Here is a 19,870-nt window from a genome sequence, read left to right as displayed (position 1 = left end):
TTGAGTCATACAGTATATTGGATCTTGACAGTATATTTATACAAGAAGTAAGCCAAGCGATTTCAGGGATTTTTTAAGTTTTTATTCAGTTCCCAACATGCAAGGGTTTCAATAGCTGGTGCTTGAGAAGCAAACCGATATGTGCAGCCAAAAGTCTTGGCGGTTGGTAAAAGACATATAGCCTATGCATACAAAGTTTGGACAAAATCGGCAAAAAATGTAAAAATGCAGTGTGAGTTTCCTTGACATAGTGAATTATTCTAGTTCCCTGGCTGTACTAACAACTTTGCAACAATAATGGGTTGAATATAACTTTGATGCTACAACTTTTCAGCACTCTAAGGCAAAAATTGAACATAGTAAATAGCTTTGTTTAACTCTTTTAAAGATGTGATGCTTCATAAGTAGTCTGATAAACATAATGGTCAATGTATGTTGAGCCTAAATGAGTTCGTATATTTTTTATAATTAGAAAAACAGATGGTATCAGAAGGAGATTAAAAATTTTGACCTTGAAAAGGTGAAGCTTTCAAATTTTGTCTAATTTTGGTTTTCATTACTACAACCGCTGTAATCGTACAAAGTGATGAAATCTTTATAATCCCGCCCGAACTGCAATTTTAGGAGTGCGAGTGAAACTAATGTTATGTTGAATGCAATTGGTTATTTCTCTGTTTGTTAGAAGTATTCTAGGTAAATTGGCATTATCTTAAGAAGTTATAGTTTAATCAAAATGTAATTTAAGAATAATACTAAAATTTAACATCAAACTCACCCATCAAACTTTTGTAATCATACATTAATTAAAAGTAATGAAACAAAAGTGGAAAATATAAAACCGCTTTTACTTTTGTCTATGACCTTGTGGGAAAACTTTTTTCAGGATTATCTCGGTCCAGGCCGCAAATAGTTTAGCAGACTACTACCCGCCAACACACCCGTTTACACCTATTTAGACATGCAAGCACGATGAACAAATATAATTCCTGTTTACAATTGTAAAAGCTGCATAATTGTGAATGTATAAATTTGTTTAAGAAAAGTACTGTTTGGGCAATTAACGGTCATACAGGTATCGCTCCTCCAACATGGTAATGGTTTAAACAGCTGGTTTATTTTTGTGGTTTTTGAATGTAGTAAGCTGATTTTATTTACCACTAGAACTTGGCAGTTTAGCGTGCAAAGAGAAATTGCCATATATATATGCCATGAGAAATCATTAATTTATGCTCATTTTTCAAACTTCACCTACATTATCAATGTTTGCTTTTTGTCATGAAACAGAGAACACTATTTGCACAATTATTCTGAAGTGTAAGAAGGTGGTTGGTCAGCCAAGATGTTAGAGTTATTGTCTACTGAGATAAGTTCCTGCGCTCTCGTGCCATATAATGCCATTTTATATATTGACCATTAACTCTACCGTCAAAAGGCACAGTGACATGGCTTTTATGATACAAAATTTTAGGCTGATTAGAGGACTTTTGAGAGCCTTTGTATTAATGTAGATAAAAACTATCTAAACCGTGGTAAACAGTTTATATGAGTGAATTTAAAAGATTCTGAAGAAACTTTTGTTTTTGCATGCAAACACGCTATTGCAATGATAACCTGTTGTTGCAAAATTAAAACAAAAACAAACATTTTGAAGGCGATTCAAGTTTAAAACAATCGAAACTGAAAGACTGAGTGTAAAATGCAAATTTTCTGAAATATGCAATAGGTTTTTGAATGTTTATACTTTATAACAAACAAATGGTTATATTCCTTATTTTTAGATGATGGTGGATTTAGACCAAAAAGTTACATCGGAATAGTAAAACCAGACTATCAACAGACCATAGCTAGACGTGATTACTGTATATCACTTTGTTCCATTAACCAGACTTGCGCTGTCGTACAGTACAATTCAGAATCTTCAGTTTGCTACACATCTGGCCTTCCTTCAGTTTTCTCTTCTACTTTGAGCATTGAGGCAAGAATGGGAGCATTTGTTAAAAATGCTCACATAGACTATCTCGATGTCATTGATATTGAAATTGAAGACAACCTCGTAGTTTGTGAGTTTCTACACAAGTATTAGGTTTACACAAATACTGAGGCTTTTTCAAAGTTTATTAAATACGCTAGACTTAAATAAAAATGAACTTACACAAGTTTTCAATATTTTTCAGAAAGTACCAGAATTTGGTCTTTTGAATTCTTTTTTTGGCATTTGAGGTGATTCGACTGCCAGGATGTTTTAATATTAAAACCCACCAAACTTGATTGTGATTAAAGAGCGCAGATTCAAGTAAAATCATAATTATGACGTCTCTAGTTGCAAAGAGACTGACAAAAATAGATGTGTATTATTGCAACTCGAAAGCAATAACCATTATCAATAAACAGAGAGACAGGCAGCCGCATAATGGCATGGTGACCTCATTTAATCATACACTTTTCTTCTCAGCGTTTTACCCCCCGTTAATTTTGTAGATTTTAATTCTGAAACATCTCGGCAGTCGAAACAACTCAAATATGAAAAAATACTGGCAAATGATATAATAATACTGACACTCTTTGATGAAATTTACTAACAGCTTGTGTAAGTTCATCTTTAAAGGAAAGTTTTGTGACAAGCAAAGCAAGTGCCACAAACATAGCGAAACATCACTTTGAAGTCCTAAAACAGACTTAAGTTGGTAATGCTTCACCTACGGCGAGTTACACAATGTTAGTAAAACCAGCAATCAAAGTTATTGATTTAAGCTAGTCAGTATGAATCGCTAAAGTATATCTATGAACATAAAGCTCATCGATCATTTATAAACTTTGCATCATGCAGCAGTTGTATTGTTACATCTTTATAACTGCTGTATGACAAGAAGCTTAGAAATTATTGGTGAGCTTTATGTTCATAGATATACTCCATCTATTCTTAGTGACTAGCTTGAATCAATAAATCTGATTGCTGGTTTTACTAACAGTTTGTTATACATCTGCAGTTTGATTAAAATCACGATAAAATTTAAGTTGTATCTCTGTTTGTCTTTTATAATAACCTAGTTATCCCTCTTAGATACATTGCAATAACTCTTACATTATTGTTTGTTTTAGCAAGGTATGAAGGATGCTACAAAGATGATTCTCTCAGAGACCTTTCAGACTTTAAAGACATACCTTTCGTGGACCAAGCTTTATGCATCAAAAACTGTAAGGAAGAAGGTTTGTATATTTTATACCCACCGATATAGGTATGCAAGGGAACAGCATCAGCGTTTTAAGCTTGAGTAATAGAGTAAACACTTTATTATCTATTAGATGTGTTGGCTAGCCTATAGTCAATATTATAAAAATGTATTATTAATCATAGTAGTTATCAGTATGAGATTGTTATAACACAAAGATAATTTAAAAAATAATACTGATTATAAAAAATGTTAGCCAAGCAACAAACAAATAATAAGCTGTTGTGCTCAGTTACAAAGCTAGCAGTGGGTCAAAAGACCTCAGCTTACAAACAGAAAAACCTCGAAAAATAATTTCTTGCAAAACTACAAAAGGTAATAAAGAAGGTTGAGTGATTTGTCAGGGCATTAAACTGAGAAAAGACAGATATCACAGTGACAAAAGAAATACACAAAAAATGCTTTGAAAAAACCAACAAACCGAAACTAGTGTAAAAAGCTGCTCTACAGAAATGAAAATCGCTAAAAAAACCTGCTTCAGCTGGATGTTTGTTTAGGAGATAAGCCTGACACAATTACAAAAAAACAAATATTAACATTGCAAAGTCAACGTAGTCAAGCCTCTCCCTCAAAGGGAGAGGCTGAATCAAAGTCTAAAACATGAATATAGCGCCATGCAGAAAAAGGAATTCAAAAAAACATAACTGATGATTACAAAACAGTTTGATAAAGACCTAAACTTGGTTAAAGGGAAGTTTGATGCACTGATACAAAATCTACTTATGAGTTACAGCAAGACATCTGTAGTGAGAAAAAACAGAAAATCCAGTTTACTTCAGTGAAAGATTGTGAGATGTAAAAACAAGGAACAATGAAATGGTTCAAAAAGCAAGAGTCATACCACTAAGAGCATTTCTTATAACTTTTCTAACGGAAAAGCTCTGAGGCCTAAAAGAGGTTAGACTATAATGATAGATGTTTACCCACTTGAAGCCTGAAGTATGGTTAAACAGAGAGGCAAACATTTAGAACAAAGAAGTTTTAACAAAGCCAAGCGGAAAATAATAAGCACGCTATCACCAAGCATAGCGTGCAGCTGCTGTCGAATATTTGGTATTTGCCATCCGATCAAACGAAATTCCATCTTTCAAGAAAATGAAGGTTCTAAGAAATTTATCGATGGTTTGTCGGCATTCTGGTCAAACCGCATGGTAGAGTTGAGTTCATAGCTAGTTTCCGTCAAGCTCAGTTTAGTTTAGTTGAGCTATCTCTGGGTGTGAATGAACTGACTCTGTTTTAGCAAAGGGAGTCATGACAGTTAAAAATCGATAGTTTGTGCTGGTGGTAGCAATCTCAATTTGTACGATATACTATTATATTATATATATGATATATTATATAGGTTTTCTGTGGCTCTGTCGGTTTTGGTAAGGATATGATTGTAAACTTGGTCATCATTCTTTATGTCAGGTAACTGCTTAGTTTTATGGCAGTTATCAGAGACACATCTCATTTTCTGTTTATACATATGTTCACATGCAGCAAATCAATATTTCATTTTAATCTACATTTTTAGTGCTTGCGGAAGTGCAGGTAAATTGGTTGGAACTTGTTTTCTCCTTGTAAACCTTTTTCTCACAGCTGTGATGTTGATAGGAATGCCAAAGTACGCATCAAATGCTTGCAGGACAAACTGCTGAGCATCTTCAGGATCATTTCTAAGAAAATATGTCTTTAACAAGTTCATTTAAGAAGTCAATAAGTGTATTTATCTTGTTACATTATAAATGTCCATCTATTCAGCTAGCTGGTTTATATCTTATCCATTGTGGTTGCTACTTGGTTTGTTTACTTACAAGTAGATCAGAGAAATCCAAAATTACCTGGAGAATGAGGTTTTGAGATAGGTGTTCTCTATTGATTCTAGGATGGTTCAGCCTATTTGTGGCCATCCTTATTTTTCACGTAAAGCCCTCTAATGGACACAGAAAAACATTATTAACATTTGGTAGTGTTAGTTTTCTGTAGAAACAGAGAAATCTTTAGATGTCCCCAGATATTAAAAAAATAACAGGAGTTTTTCATATGATTGATTGCTTCAGTCTTTCAAAGAAACGCTGAAAAGCTAGAAACCCAAGCATATTTTTATTATGGCTGATTCAAAACTAAATAGAACGCTCAAAAAGCTGAAAAACTGACATGCAATATTAGAAAAACGAGAACCGATTTAAAACTCAAACCAAAAAGGAAAGAGAATAAGGATATAGCCAGGCTAGATAAACAAAAGATGGAAGATATTGATGATGTTTGTGCAAGTATCTGTTGATGCCAAAAATTCATAAAACACATGTAGAAAAGTTTTACTTCAAAATAGGAAGAATAATTAGAATGTTATAAATTTTCTGCTCGTCTGAACCCGTTTATTCAGAAATATAAATATCAAGTTTTAGGTCAACTATTACACAACAGCAGATGATGCTAACATGAATATATTGTATTTATGCTATACTAGTAGGCTGACACTCTCAGGTGATGTGAGATCATGTTTAATCATTATGTGAGCAAAAAGTATTTTATGATGTGAGTGGCACAGTGATTACGATATCGGTGCACCACGTGAAATATTTTAGTGAAATTTCTGTGCAGTACTTTTTTTAACGCCTCAAGTATATTATCGAACAGATGGATGGACAGACACAACTTTTATTATATGAATATTTTCATTTTATTTGAAATTTGTGAATATTATATAATGTAGCACACAAACTTGTTTCACTATTTAGAGTTATATTATATTAAAATTAGATATACAATGTTGTAATTGTTGTATTAAATAAGGCTATGCAAGAATATATTTTGTTATGATGCATTGAATTATGATATGTTGTATTGGGTATTAGGTCACTTACCCCCTGGCCATATACCCCTAGTCATTTACCCCCTGGTCACATACCCCCCTGGGCTGTATACCCTCAGGTCAATTACCCCCAGGTCAATTACACCTTTCTCATGATATCTTTGAAAAGTTTCCAATAAGCACTAATTAAAAATGCAAAACCCTTGATCATAGATTAGATTGTTTGAAATCGCACTTGTAAGGAAATTAGACAAATAATTATTTTTTCGATTCAATGAGTAAAGATGTCAACCAAGAATGGGTTGCATAATTGAACTGCTCAGAGTACATACATATCAATTGTGCTCAATACCCTTGATCCTAGGTTGAATAGATTCTTTGAAGCAGAACTTGTAAATAACTAAGACAGTTAATGCATGCATACAGTATATAAGTTGAAAAATGTGCGGTACCGCTAGTATCATAAATTTTATCATTGAGTTTATTACTAGTTATAAATGAGGTTTGAAGTTAGTGTATGAAGAATTGGTGAATGTGAAACATAAAATTTTAGCAAATGGAGTTGTGTCAAATGAGTGTGAAATGAGACAAAATGATAAACATGGCAAAGCTAATTTGAAAGTGAAAGGCGAAGAAGTTATTGAGAAGACCAACGAACAGACACATATTGTTTCTATCTTGAAATTTTGAATTCTTACGTGGTATAGCACACAATATTCAAATGAAATTTCATGACTGTCGAAAAATAAATGTCCATGCATGTACATGTTGTGCAAATACATGTAAATTACTGTTTGTTTATACTAAAATACATTTTTGTGATTAGTTTGTAAATGAATGCATTTTTTTAAGTGTCTTTCTAATTATTCATTATTAACTAGTAATTAAACCATGATAAATTAGCAAGTGGTTCTTGTGATTTAAACCAAAGATTAACTGATTTAAGTTGAACTGTATAGTGTCTTATGTGGATGTAATTTACCTGGGGGTAAGGGACCTGGGGGTATATAGCCTAAGGGGGTATGTGACCAGGGGGTAAATGACCGAGGGTAAATAGCTGGGGGGTAAGTGGCCTAAAATCACTGTTTTGCATTATCTCATGTTGTGTTACATTGTAATACATTGTAACATAAAACATGTTAGTATGTTTAATAGAACTATTTTGCATTATTTCAAAGTTGAAAAGTTTTGATATGTTGTTGCTATTTCTTTTATTTTTACAGAAGCAAACTCTGTTAGTACTTCAGGTTGTAATATTACTAGGTGTTATGTAGCAAATAGTTTTATGTGAATAGCAAATACTATAGTGAAAAAAAACTTGTCCTTTGGCACTGAAGCTTTCATAGTAAAATTTTCACTTAGCTAGTTCCTTAAAAAATGAGAATCTGACATAAAGTAAATATTTATAGTAATTTGATGTTCTAGGCTGCAAGTTTGCTGGACTGCAATATGGAGAGCAGTGTTTTTGTGGAGACTCGTTTGGGACTTACGGAAAAGCTAATGAGACAGATTGCAACTTTAAGTGCGAAGGGGCTAGTGATGAGATCTGTGGAGGAATTTGGAGGAATTCTGTGTTTAGCACCAGCAGGAGTATGGTTTAAAAAAATAATATTTGAGCATTTACTCGTTGCTGGTTCATTCTTGCAATAGCTTTCTGAGTTTTTACATGTAATGCAAAGGATATATATTGCAAATACATAAAAAATTTTATATATTTATATACATATAAATATCGATATACCGTAAATATACTATATTTGTATATGTATAAGTGAACATTTTTATATATATAGAATATGTATGCATATTATATATATATCATTTATAGGCCCAATATGTATATATATATATATATATATATATATATATAAATATATATAGTATATGTGGTTTACACTGTAAAGTAAAGTGCTCAATAATTGAGTCAATTAGAGCTGTGTATGAAGTTTATTAAAAACTACAGGTTAAAATCATTACTACTATTAGTTTCATGCAATCGTGTTGCAATCTTCAGGTAGAATGACTAAAATGTATAATGTACAAGCTATAAAATTACTTAATAAAGCTGAGGGCTTAATACTATTGTGTGATATATATATATATTATAGTATACAGCAAATTATGTAGTCAAATTATGTTATTGAGCTAATTAGATGTTTTCTGGCATGCCGGCATGTGGATATTAGCTCACTTCTAGTGTTAAGGCTGGCTAACTTCGGTTCGAATATGATGAAGTACTTTTCCCATAGACATAACTGGCAAGATTGTGTTGATGTGTTGTAAGATCGCGCTCTTTTGATGATCTTCCAGGTTATATTATAGCGAATGTTCTTGTCTTTTAAGTCCCATATGTATTTACTCAATTCTGTTTGTAGCCTTTTAGTAGGATATTTAAAGGATGTATTGTGGTTGGCTAGTCTTGTTTTAGAAGTTGTTTCGGTGAGGCCTACATACGTTTGTTTCTCTTACCCATCGCGTTCTTCAGACTCTACGGTTGCCTGATATACTATGCATTTTGAAAGGCATTCTCCATTTAGAGGGCAATTTTCCCGATTTTTGCAATTGCATTTTCTGTCGGTGTTGGTTGGTTGTGATAGTGCTTGTTTATTGTGCCCGCTAATTATGTGGTTGATATTAGAAGCACAGCTATAACTTAGTTTTACGGAGTTTTTGTTGAGGATTTTGTGTAATTTGTGTTCTGGTGGAAATTCACTCTTCAGGATCTGGAAAAATTGTTTACCGATCTTGGTGTTAACAGCTTTGTTGTATGGAGGGTTGTACCATATTGTTTGGCGTTTCCTGTTTCTGTGTTGACTGGCTTCTTTGTTTTGGTTGTTGCTCTGGTATTTTAAAGAAAAGTTGTATTTACTGTTAGAAAGTGCATTTTGAAATGGGGATTTTGTTTCCTCGAAGAGTTGCTTGCTTGACGAAATGTTGGTGAGTCTATTGTTGACGGATTCAGGTATGTTTCTTATGATTGATGGTGGATGATTTGAGTCTTTGTGTACATATGTGGTTGTGTTGTTAGGTTTACTATACGGTTTGAAGCTGTTGTTGTTAAGATTTAAAGTTACGTCTAAGAAGTTTACTACTTTCTTATTTGCTTCGATGGTGATACGTAAGCTGTGTTTACGGAAGATTTCACATAGTTCTTTTTTAGTGCGCTCGATGTTTCGTGCAGTATCTTTCAGTAGTCCTAGACCATCGTCTCGGTATAAGCCAAAGTTTTTGCCAAGCTTCTCAGTAATAAGGTGTAGCATGAAGATTCTGACAAGTTGGCAGCTTTCTGCTCCGTCATAAGAGCCCATTGTTATGTCATACAAGTTTGCAGTTGATCTTCGCAATCGTGTTGAAGATTGCAACACGATTGCATGAAACTAATAGTAGTAATGATTTTAACCTGTAGTTTTTAATAAACTTCATATAAATATATATATATATATATATTGTAACACTATATATCTTACACTACACACATATATATATATTTATATATAAATAGTTTCCTCACCCTGGATACCCCGTATGGATGGTAAAATCTGCTCTAACCCGGGTCTCTTACAGATACTTTGGAGTTTGAGCACTTACCTTGTGATTTTACATGTTCCCAATAGTGCACTTTTTTGCAACTCAGCTGAGTTGATTGCTGTTGGTATTTGGGTAAGCCAAGTTTTATGCGCCAATGTTATTGCGCACAGTGTCCCAATGACTACTGGGATTACAGTTGTTCTTACATTCCAGAATTTTTCAATCTCTTCTCCAAGAGGGAGATATTTCTCTACATTTTCGTTTTCTTTGCTGGCTGTATTGCAGTCATTGGGTACTGCTTTATATATTATAGTAGCCCTCTTGTTCTCTTTGTCTACCACCACTATATCTGGTTGGTTTGCTAGGACATGCTTGTCAGTTTGGATGTAGAACTCCCAGAGGATCTTAGCGCGGTCATTTTCATTGACCTTAACAGGAGCTTCCCACCGGTGTTGTGGTTTATTAAGGCAATACTCATCACATAGACTTCTATACACAACACCTGCGACATGATTATGCCGCTCAGTATATGCGTTCCCTGCTAGCTGCTTGCATCCACTGATGATTCATATTTGCATAGTCTGCATCTAGGATCGTCTCTAGTGTGATAGATTTTCGTTTGGAGTTTGCCTTGTTGGGAGCACTTGCTCCTGGGCTGCCATGATTAGCGACTCTGTATTGGCCGTTAGGTTTCCTTTGTTCAGCCACATATATGTCTGGTGAAGATCGCCAACCTTAAATAGTTGCTGGTGGTAAGCACCATGTAGAGGTTTCGTGTGCCAGGCAATTTCCTAATCATCAGGGCGTAGATCAGTTGTAGGAGCAGCCGATTGAAATTCAGCTAGCAACTTATCTGAGATGGCCATGGAGGCTGCATATGCTTTGATGCTTTGCTCCTCCTCTTTCACTGTCTGCTGTACACTTGTGAGTCCCTTACCGCCATCTTTCCATCTGTATATTATATGTATACATATTATATATATATTTATATATATAGGACATATAAGCTTTTATGTATATACCTTGTTTCCTCACCCCAGTTAACCGATATGGGTGCTAATTTCTGGTCTAACCCGGGTCTCCCACCAGAGACCTGGGAAATAAATATAAATAATTTTGAGAAATGTATATTTGTATGTATGTATATATATATATATATATATATATATATATATATATATATATATATATATATATATATATATATAATATATACATATATATATATTTATATTTATATATACATGTATATATATATATGTATGTATATTCACCTTACAGGATGAAAATATTCGATAGATTCGATGAAAAAACCCACGATTTCGCGAACAGTCAATTCCACAAATTATTAAATTCTGCCAATAATTAGTTCTTTTTTATCACAAGGGTGAATAACTACTGCCTCAAATTCAAAACTAGCTGCTAGCATTACTACTAAACGGAGCTGAGTTCTAAAACTTTTGTAAAATCATCGCTGAAGCTTCGAGTTAACCCCATTGCCAATGCATCACATTTCGTTACAAAATTGTTCAAGGTTGTCACGAGATATGTAGAATGGCGTCATTGCAAAATATCCACTATGTAGAAATACTAAATGTAGCCGAGTTGCATAACTTTTTTTCAAAATCATTGCCAGGGCTTTGAGTTAACCCCATTGCCAATCCATCAAACTTGTCTACAAAATTATTCAAGGTGTTCACAAGTTAATAGGCAATGCGTCGTCAACACAAAAATCTCTCCTACGGTATTTTTACATTGAAATCAACTCCATCAACCTCTAATACCGAAGTTGAGGATGATAATGATTCTGGTCTAGACATTATGGTATGTATTTCATTTGCAGCACAGATACATTTTTCTATAATTAATTGTGTTAGTTAAATATTTTGTTTAAAAACTGATCGCTTTCATGAAATACTTAAGCTATTTTTTGTACTTCCTTTACACTTATTAATAGTTTTTCTTTTTTGTGTTTACTGCAGATTGAAAATGAAACAGAACCTATTTTAATTACAAAAACTAGAGACAAGTAGTACTACTCACCAAAGCAGGAATATTGACAGAGAAGCAACCAGTCAACTTAGTCCCCTTCATCAACAACAACTCCTTGATATCGCTGCAGCAAACATGATTATATTATATATTCTTTTTCATGTATAGAAACATTATAATTTGTTACAAACCCAAGTTTACCAATAAAATATTTCAAAAACAAATAAAATCTTACAAACTATGAATGGAGTAAAATATACTAGTGTGTGATGGTGCTCTCTGAGTATTTATTTTGGTAATAGCAGCTCTATATCGCTGTCACTGTCTATGGTAGAGGTTAAAGGCGATTCTATTGCTCCTATATTGCTGGTAAGGGAGTTGTCATCAGAACTTTCCTCGTTGCTTACTTTTGCAAAGTTCTGCCAGCTGGTCAAAAAAATTGTGTCTGTAAAGGCGTTTTTGCTCCTTTTTTTAAAACAGATGTATTCTCCTCGTTAGCAGCTGTGATCAATTCTACCTCAATTTCAAGACCTCCCTGAATGATTGGTGATCTTTTAACATCAAATCTACCACCCTTTCAGTCATGGTACTTTCGTGCTTGATAAAAAATCTCTCTCTCCCATTAAAGCATATAATGAAGCAGTAGAGATTAGAAAAATATACATTGTGTTATACCGAACAACCAAAGTAAAATTCAGTTATTCATCTAGTAAATATTTTTGAAAAAACCATTACTTACAAGTTGTTGGCTCATCAAAGGCATCCAAATTGACCAATGTTTGTGAAAACCTCTGAACACAGCAGTAATTTAATATCTTAGCAGAGTCGACTCGTTGTTGCAAGCTAAATAGAAACTGATAACGCAGTGTGCCCTAGCCTGTCTTGACAAGCTGTTGTTTTTGCGTAGTTGTCCCGCCGTCGAGCGGCGAGCAACAACGGCTTGTCACAAGACGTACTGCACCTGATGCATCAGCTGCACTTATAGGGAGTTGTTCTCTTCCGTCTAGGCAGTGATGTCCAACGACGTAGCGTTCCGTCTACGATGTCCAAGCCGTAATATGGAAAATCGGCTAAGTCTATCAGCTAACCAATCAAACAGCGTTTTGTTCGTCAATGCGGTTTTGGATGGTTTAATGTTGCTTAGCTAGCATGAACAATTTATGCGAAGCGCGTGATTGCTCATTAAATAATTATGAATACTGATGGCATCTAGACATTGATATGAATATTTAAAATTAACTGAAAGAACTAAAAAACAAAGAAAAGATGGTAGTGACAAAATAAGGCTAAAAAGCAAAACATTTTAAGCTACGCAACAGAAGGAAATTTGTTACGCAACGATAAAAATGCTTTGAAATTGTGTGTGCAGCGGACAGGAAAGAGTCATTTACTGATTTTAATCAATTTTACACCACAAATAATCAACAAGATGCTTATTTATATTTGCTAACAACTGTGTGTAAAGTGGAGAGAAGAAGGTCCCATTGAAAGTCACGTTGGTCCTGAAGTAGTAGAGTTAGATTTATTTGTAATGAATACGCTGGACAAAACAAACTATACACTCATTCACTATTTCATTGGCTTTTGCTTGAGCAAGTTTTTTAGCAAGATAACAATAAGCTGTCCATTACGTGGACATTCTTACATGAAATTGGATTAAGGCATGAATGTGGTGATTTGCAATTCAGATGCGCAGTATATCTACCGTCTGATTGGGTAAAGTTGTTTCAATATTTTTTTTGATTTTGATTTGATTTGATTTTTATTGCGTAATAATAACATGACAGTATGAGTAAAAAAATACACAGAGTAGCAATAGGACATGCCAGATAGCCAGAGGCTAGAGTCAAGGCAGCCCCAGCAAGCAGTAGGAAAAGAAACAGAATCAGCGATAAGCGCACACTCCGGAGCACCAGAGTCAGGAAGGACAGTCCCAGGACGCCCACAGGCGCTCTACCAACTTCGCCTTCAGCTGACCCGGAGCAGAGCCCGCACAATCACTCAAAAATTTATTATATAATTTCATTGCACTAAAAAATATCGACACAATATGCTCGTAAACATCCTAAACCATTTAATGTAATTTACCTTAACACAATAATTTATAAACAGGGGTACCAGATGACTTGCCCAATAAAAACTAGGCCTAAACGTCAAGGGAAAGTTGCGAATACGAAAAGCAAGTCTATGATGTATCATTGAGAATCATGGAATGGCAGTTACATTGAGAGTGCCCCCCATTGTCGACCCCCGGTCGAGAGGTCGACAATCTACAGCAAGGTCGACAGCCAGTAGGTTGAAGGTGAAGGGGGATGTTCCTTAGGAGTTTTGACATCCTCCTTTGCTGTCCAGGGAACCCCTATTTCGTCCGGCCCTACTCCAGTGTATTGTCCCACAATCGTCCCTGCCGTCACGCTGACTGGATGGTCGGTAAGATTCATACAGCGGATGGCCACTCTTCTCTTTTTACTGGGTTGATGTAGGCTGGCGGCCACCATATAACTGCTTCTTACTCCTTCAATCAGCCCTACTGGCCAATAGGATAAGGACGTGAGACGCCCAGCAACTAGGACCTCGGCTCAAGAGGGAAGCGTTGTGGCTCGCATTATCTGAACTCCACTTGTCAGAGGTCGACCCTCTCTGTCAGGGCAAGTCAATTTCTGCCCATTTACCACCAACATGGGTTGCTGAAAACTCATCTCACAATGGTGGTCGACCAAGAATGGCATGCCCAGGATGGCATCCTCCTTCAGGGCACACACCACTAGAGATACAGTGACTTGGACACTCCTGACTCTGACTGGGAGAGTGATGAGTCCATGAAATTGCAGCCGTGTACCATCTGCCATTCGCCCATAGTCTTCTCGAACCTTTAATCGGCTCTTGACATCCTTGGGTAAGCGCTCAAAAACATGCCGTCCCAACAGATTAGACGTGCATCCGGTGTCCACGAGAACCTGGACGAGCTGCCCTCCGATGCGACCTGTCAAGAAATAGCTGCTATTATGTGGCTTCCACAATTCATCTCAATGAGTTTGTCCGGCTTCCCTCATTTTCTGGGGGCCTTTTTTGGAAGGCCGAGACGGCTTTGGCCAGATGTATGTTTCGTCCTTGGTTTCTGAGGGTGGGAGACCTGCGCACTCAAGTAAGGGCTGATGCTGGTTATGCAAGGGGACCGGTGGCGACCAGGGGGGAGCCTGTGCTGCCTAGTCTGTCTTGGCGGTTGCCACTGGTCTTGCATTGGTATAGTAGATCCACAGTCAGCACTTCTCCCTACTGCTGTGGATGGGAACCGTTTCCCGACTTCGTGGCTTGAGGTGGTTGTCTTTGGATAGCTTGAGGGCACCAGCGCTGTACGTGCCCTGTCTGGCTGCAGCCCCAACAGTTAGGTTCCTTTCGCTCCGCTCCTCGCCGCTCTAATCGGTTTCCTTCTTTTAGTCCATCTGTTAGCCCTTTTATAGCCAGTAGGACGTCATTCAGGGTGGCTGATGGGGGATCCGAGTGAATGGGGGCGACTGTGGCAGGGGTAGTCTCCTCATTCTCCACTGTCATTACTAGGGGGTCGAGCATTAGGCCGAGGAAGAGTGGGCTGAATTTGCAGGAACTCATTTCCTGCCTGCACTGCTTCCTCTAAGCTCTGAGCTCTTACTGCCAAAAGATGGCGTTGGAGGTACGTGTTTCCTAGAGTCAGGGAAAACGCATCCATGGCCATGTAAGCTTGGTAGGAATCCGGAAGGTCAGCGTATGCTATCTTCACCAGACGCTTCATCTCCGTTGCGTGCTCTTGGAGGCTAGTCTTTGGCTTTCTCTTGAGGTGGAGCCTACTCTTGGCCTCTCTCGGGGAGAGTCCGTACTTTGTGCGTAAGGCCGAGAAGATGGAGGCGGGTGAATCTCCTTGACTGCAACCTCTGGCCCCCTCTTTCAATGTCTCACGCCGGTGGAGGAGAGTGGCCTTCTCATTCCACTCATTAGCTTCTGCAACCTCTTCGAACTGGGAGAGGAATAGTTCCACATCTTCACTCCTATCGAATTTTGGTGGCTTGAAGCTAGCCTCCCTCCTAGGTATTTGTTAGGCTCTGGTAATAGCCTCTGTCATCTGACAAATCTGGTCGACCTGTTGTAGCTCAGCCTCAGCCACATGTCTGGTAGCAGTCCATCGGCTGCTTGGATGGTTACAAGGGTTGTCTTAGAAGTCCTTTTTACAGCAGTCTAGTCCCATCGCTGCCACCAGTGTGTTGGATTGAGCCACAAACACGTAGCGGCGTACAAAACGTCTTACACTACAGGTAACAACAATCCCTAACTCAGGGAGCACTGCGTTGGACTGAATCACCAACATGCAGCGGCGTACGATACGTCTTATGCTACAGGTGACAACCAATCACTAACTTCGGGTAGCACTGCGTTGGGCCGAGTTACCAACACGCAGCAGCATATGGAATGTCTTATGCTACAGGTAACAAGTCACCAACTTGGGAAACCTTGCGTTAGATTGCGTCACCAACACACAGCGGCGTATGAGACGTCTTACGCTATAGGTAACACAATTGCTCGTCTCTAGACAGGGGTCGACCCCCGGTCGACAGGTCGACAATCTACAGCAAGGTCGACAGCCAGTAGAGGTCGACAGGTCGACTTGTCCTGATATACCGAGCAGCGCTTAGAGGCAAAACGCCGAGATACTTGCGATAAAGCAAGTAATTTTCCTTATCAGAAAAACTGAAGAGAGAGATGGTTCATGGAACAACATGTATTTCAGAACGAATATAATAAGGCTGATGCCTTCCTTTATATACTATAAGATATGCAAATTAGTGGAACATAAGGCCAGCCCATGAGGGCGTAGCTACTCGAAAAACGATAAAACCACAATAGGGCACACCTCCCTATAAAAAGAACGTTATTTACGTGGTGGTAAATCCACCACAATATTTCTGTCTAGAGAATTAGAGGGAATACTTATCTTGATTAGCAACTGGCAGTTTCGCGCTTACACAGTCATCAGTATGTACATCTCAACTGAGATCTATAACCTGATGACTGTGTCAGCACAAAACTGGCAGTAACCAAAAGAGATAAGTATTCGATCTAAATCTCTACCAAGCTATACTGCTTCGTTCTGTGTTTGGCACTGTGATTTTAGTTCTACTTATAATAAACATTTTATATAAAAAAAGATACTAAACCGTAAAACTTTCATTTCAATGCCACCTATATTTGATCGGCGCTGTGAGGGATAGTTTGGAAAGTAGAACGCCACCCTTTATTTAAACGCCGCTTTCATCGGATTACCACTTTAACAATCTTTGATCTTTGCAAACCCATAATATCAAGTGATCAGTAAAAACGTGTCCACAAAATCAAATATGTAGTGAATCATTCACAAAAATTACAATCAATTTTTTCATTGTCTAACTCCAAAGCGTTTCGCTTTTTTACGTTAAAATTAAAGACCAACACCATAGAAATAATCATTAACTGTATCAGGCTAATAGTAGTTATTTGCTTAACGCGGTCTCAAAACTTCCAAGTATGTGTAAATAAAAAATGGCTCGCGTTTATAGTGGTAGATGTTTGACTAGTTTTAGGACAAAACTTACGTTTAGTGAGCAAAACTTTTATGTGTTGCATTTATGCTAAATGCAAAGTGTTAATGTTTTGTTGTGCCAAGAAATTATTTGGACGCCGATACTTACCAGTTCAGCAATGCAGAAAATAAATTGTGGTCGAAAGACATTGTGTGAGGTAATGGACAACCATAAGGTGTATGCTCCATTGAAAGCAACGCACAGAGCACCGCTATTTGAGCAAACAATGACATATTTTCATATTAAAAACGTTAGTTTTTGTTCCTGCATGTAATGTAAATAGCTGTTCATTTATGTCACTAGTTCATAAAAAAATGTATTTGTAACATTTGATCGATTATCGTTGTACAACCTATAAAGTTGCAGACTTATAACATATTAGTTTACGGCATCATCGTGATAATCTAGTCTTCTATTATTTGATTGACACTCAGAAATCTTCTTCCATTGCAAGTAATCCAGTTTGGGCTGAAAACATGTTGCAAAAATTAATGAGCGCATTTATCTTTTTGTGCAGCATTGTTAGATATAGATATAAAATATAATTGTGCTTTCAAAATTAAAATGAAGTTAAAATTAAAGCTACAAAAAACTGCAAAGCAGGACACATGCTATAATATCATCACAGGGAAATTGTATGCAATAAATATCAACTGGTAAATATATTTCTCAGTTTCTCAATACATAATTATTAGGAAATTTTTGACAAGTAAAGGTAAATTAACAGATTTAGTTCCTATGAAAAGGTTGAACAACGTTTCAACGAAAAATATGGAAAAATATATACGAACATTCATTTCACTCGTAATAGGGCTTAATTTCTCTTTCCAAAATTCTGACAAGCCATATGAAAAATACACTGCCATGTTTTGTTTGAATGACACCTTTGATTGACCACCACTATAGAGGAAGGGTTGAAAACTAGAATATTTTGGCGTTCAATTAGAGTTTTACGGTATAATAATGTATATATATACATATATACATTATTTAAGGTGTGTAAATAAATATATATATATATATTTGAGGTATATACTTATATATATCTATATATATATATGTATATATATATTTATATATATATATATATATATATGTATATATATATATATATATATATATATATGTCTGTATCTATATACATAGTTTACTCTTTCAGCTGTATTATCTGGAGTAAAAATTGCATTTAAAGTCTGATATCTTTTTTTTTTACCTTTGTACCAGTATCGACAAAAGTACAATACAGCAGAGTTCTGCTGCATCAGTAACATTTTTATACACAGCTTCCATGTACTCATGTTTTATTTTTTATCCCAATTTATTTTAGCTGCACAAAAACACGTCTCTCATGATATGACGCATAAAAGTTAAAATTGTCAATGTTGTATATTTCAAACAACAATAAGTTTTTTGCCTAAAGAGTTTTGTATTATTTTGGCAACGTTTGGCATTTCTCTAAATATTCGTCTGGGCATTAATCTGGGTATTCATATGAGTATATATATACATGTACTTAGACATAGATACATATCATACACAACATTTATGTAGATTTTATTAAAAAGTATTGGTATTTTTTATAATTCGCTATGGTTTCTGATGTGTATGGTGGTGCATTGCCAGTTTGGTTTAAGACTAGAATCTACAAAACCTAGTTGCGAACATAACACTCAGAAGAGAAAATTATGAAAAAATGATGTGATTAGTTGCTATAGGTGTGATAGTTAATATTGGATATTGTGTTTAGGTTAAAGCATCAGATGTCTTTGTTCTGTCAATCTTTTCGCCATTTTATTCAAATTAATCAAACTACTGAATGATCTAAATGTTTTCAATTGCAATAAATTTAGTTGAAAATCAATTTTTATATTTCGGTAGTCAGACCACCTCAAACATAAAAAATCACAAATTATAGAAAATAGCAATAATTTTTAACAAAAATCTACAAAAAATTGCATAGATTAATCTTTAAACACTGAAAAAGAAATTTAAATTTTGCTCGTTATCTTGACTCTCTACTAAAATATTATTTCTATATAGAATTTAGGTTCGATATATTTTAATATATTCATATCTGTTTTAGACTATAATTTATCTCATCTATTTCAGATTTTCGAACATCCCAATATCCTCCTTCCGGGACAGGTATTGCATATTCTGCAATAGATCAATCCCTTTTTACTCAATCTCAAACTGCTGAAACTAAAGATGTAACACTTGAACAAAACTGGTGGATGGTGAATTTAGAAATGGAGTGTTACGTTATGGCAGTTAAAGTGCACAACCAATATTCATCACCAGGCAAGTACTGTTATTTATTCTGATAAAGGGTCCAGTTATTAACCTGTGGGCAGCATAAGGTGTGTATGCTTGACCCAGTTAGTGATATACATGTACTTAGTTTTGGTCACTGACTCAGCATGAGTCAAGTGAATGACATAATCATTGATCTGATGAGCAATATGGCTTTAAAAAATTTTAAAAGGGTTTTGAAAACATTTTTGCATCTGAATTTTTGAACTTTAGCAGAATCCATCCATTATCCTGATATTTTAAGATAGGCATCAAATACCAGAAACCAAAAAAATCTAAATTTGCTGGCAGTTTTTCTCATAGTTCTTTATTTACTCTAATAACATCGTTAGTATCCTTACTTTTGAGTGCCTGCTAAATCATTCTACCAAAAGGTGTTTGTATTATGGGGTATTGATACTTAAAATGTGTTCAAGTTGTTG

This window comes from Watersipora subatra, chromosome 6, assembly GCF_963576615.1.
Source record: "Watersipora subatra chromosome 6, tzWatSuba1.1, whole genome shotgun sequence".
In the NCBI taxonomy this organism is placed as follows: Eukaryota; Metazoa; Bryozoa; class Gymnolaemata; order Cheilostomatida; family Watersiporidae; genus Watersipora; species Watersipora subatra.
Note: the sequence above shows the minus strand (reverse complement) of the source record.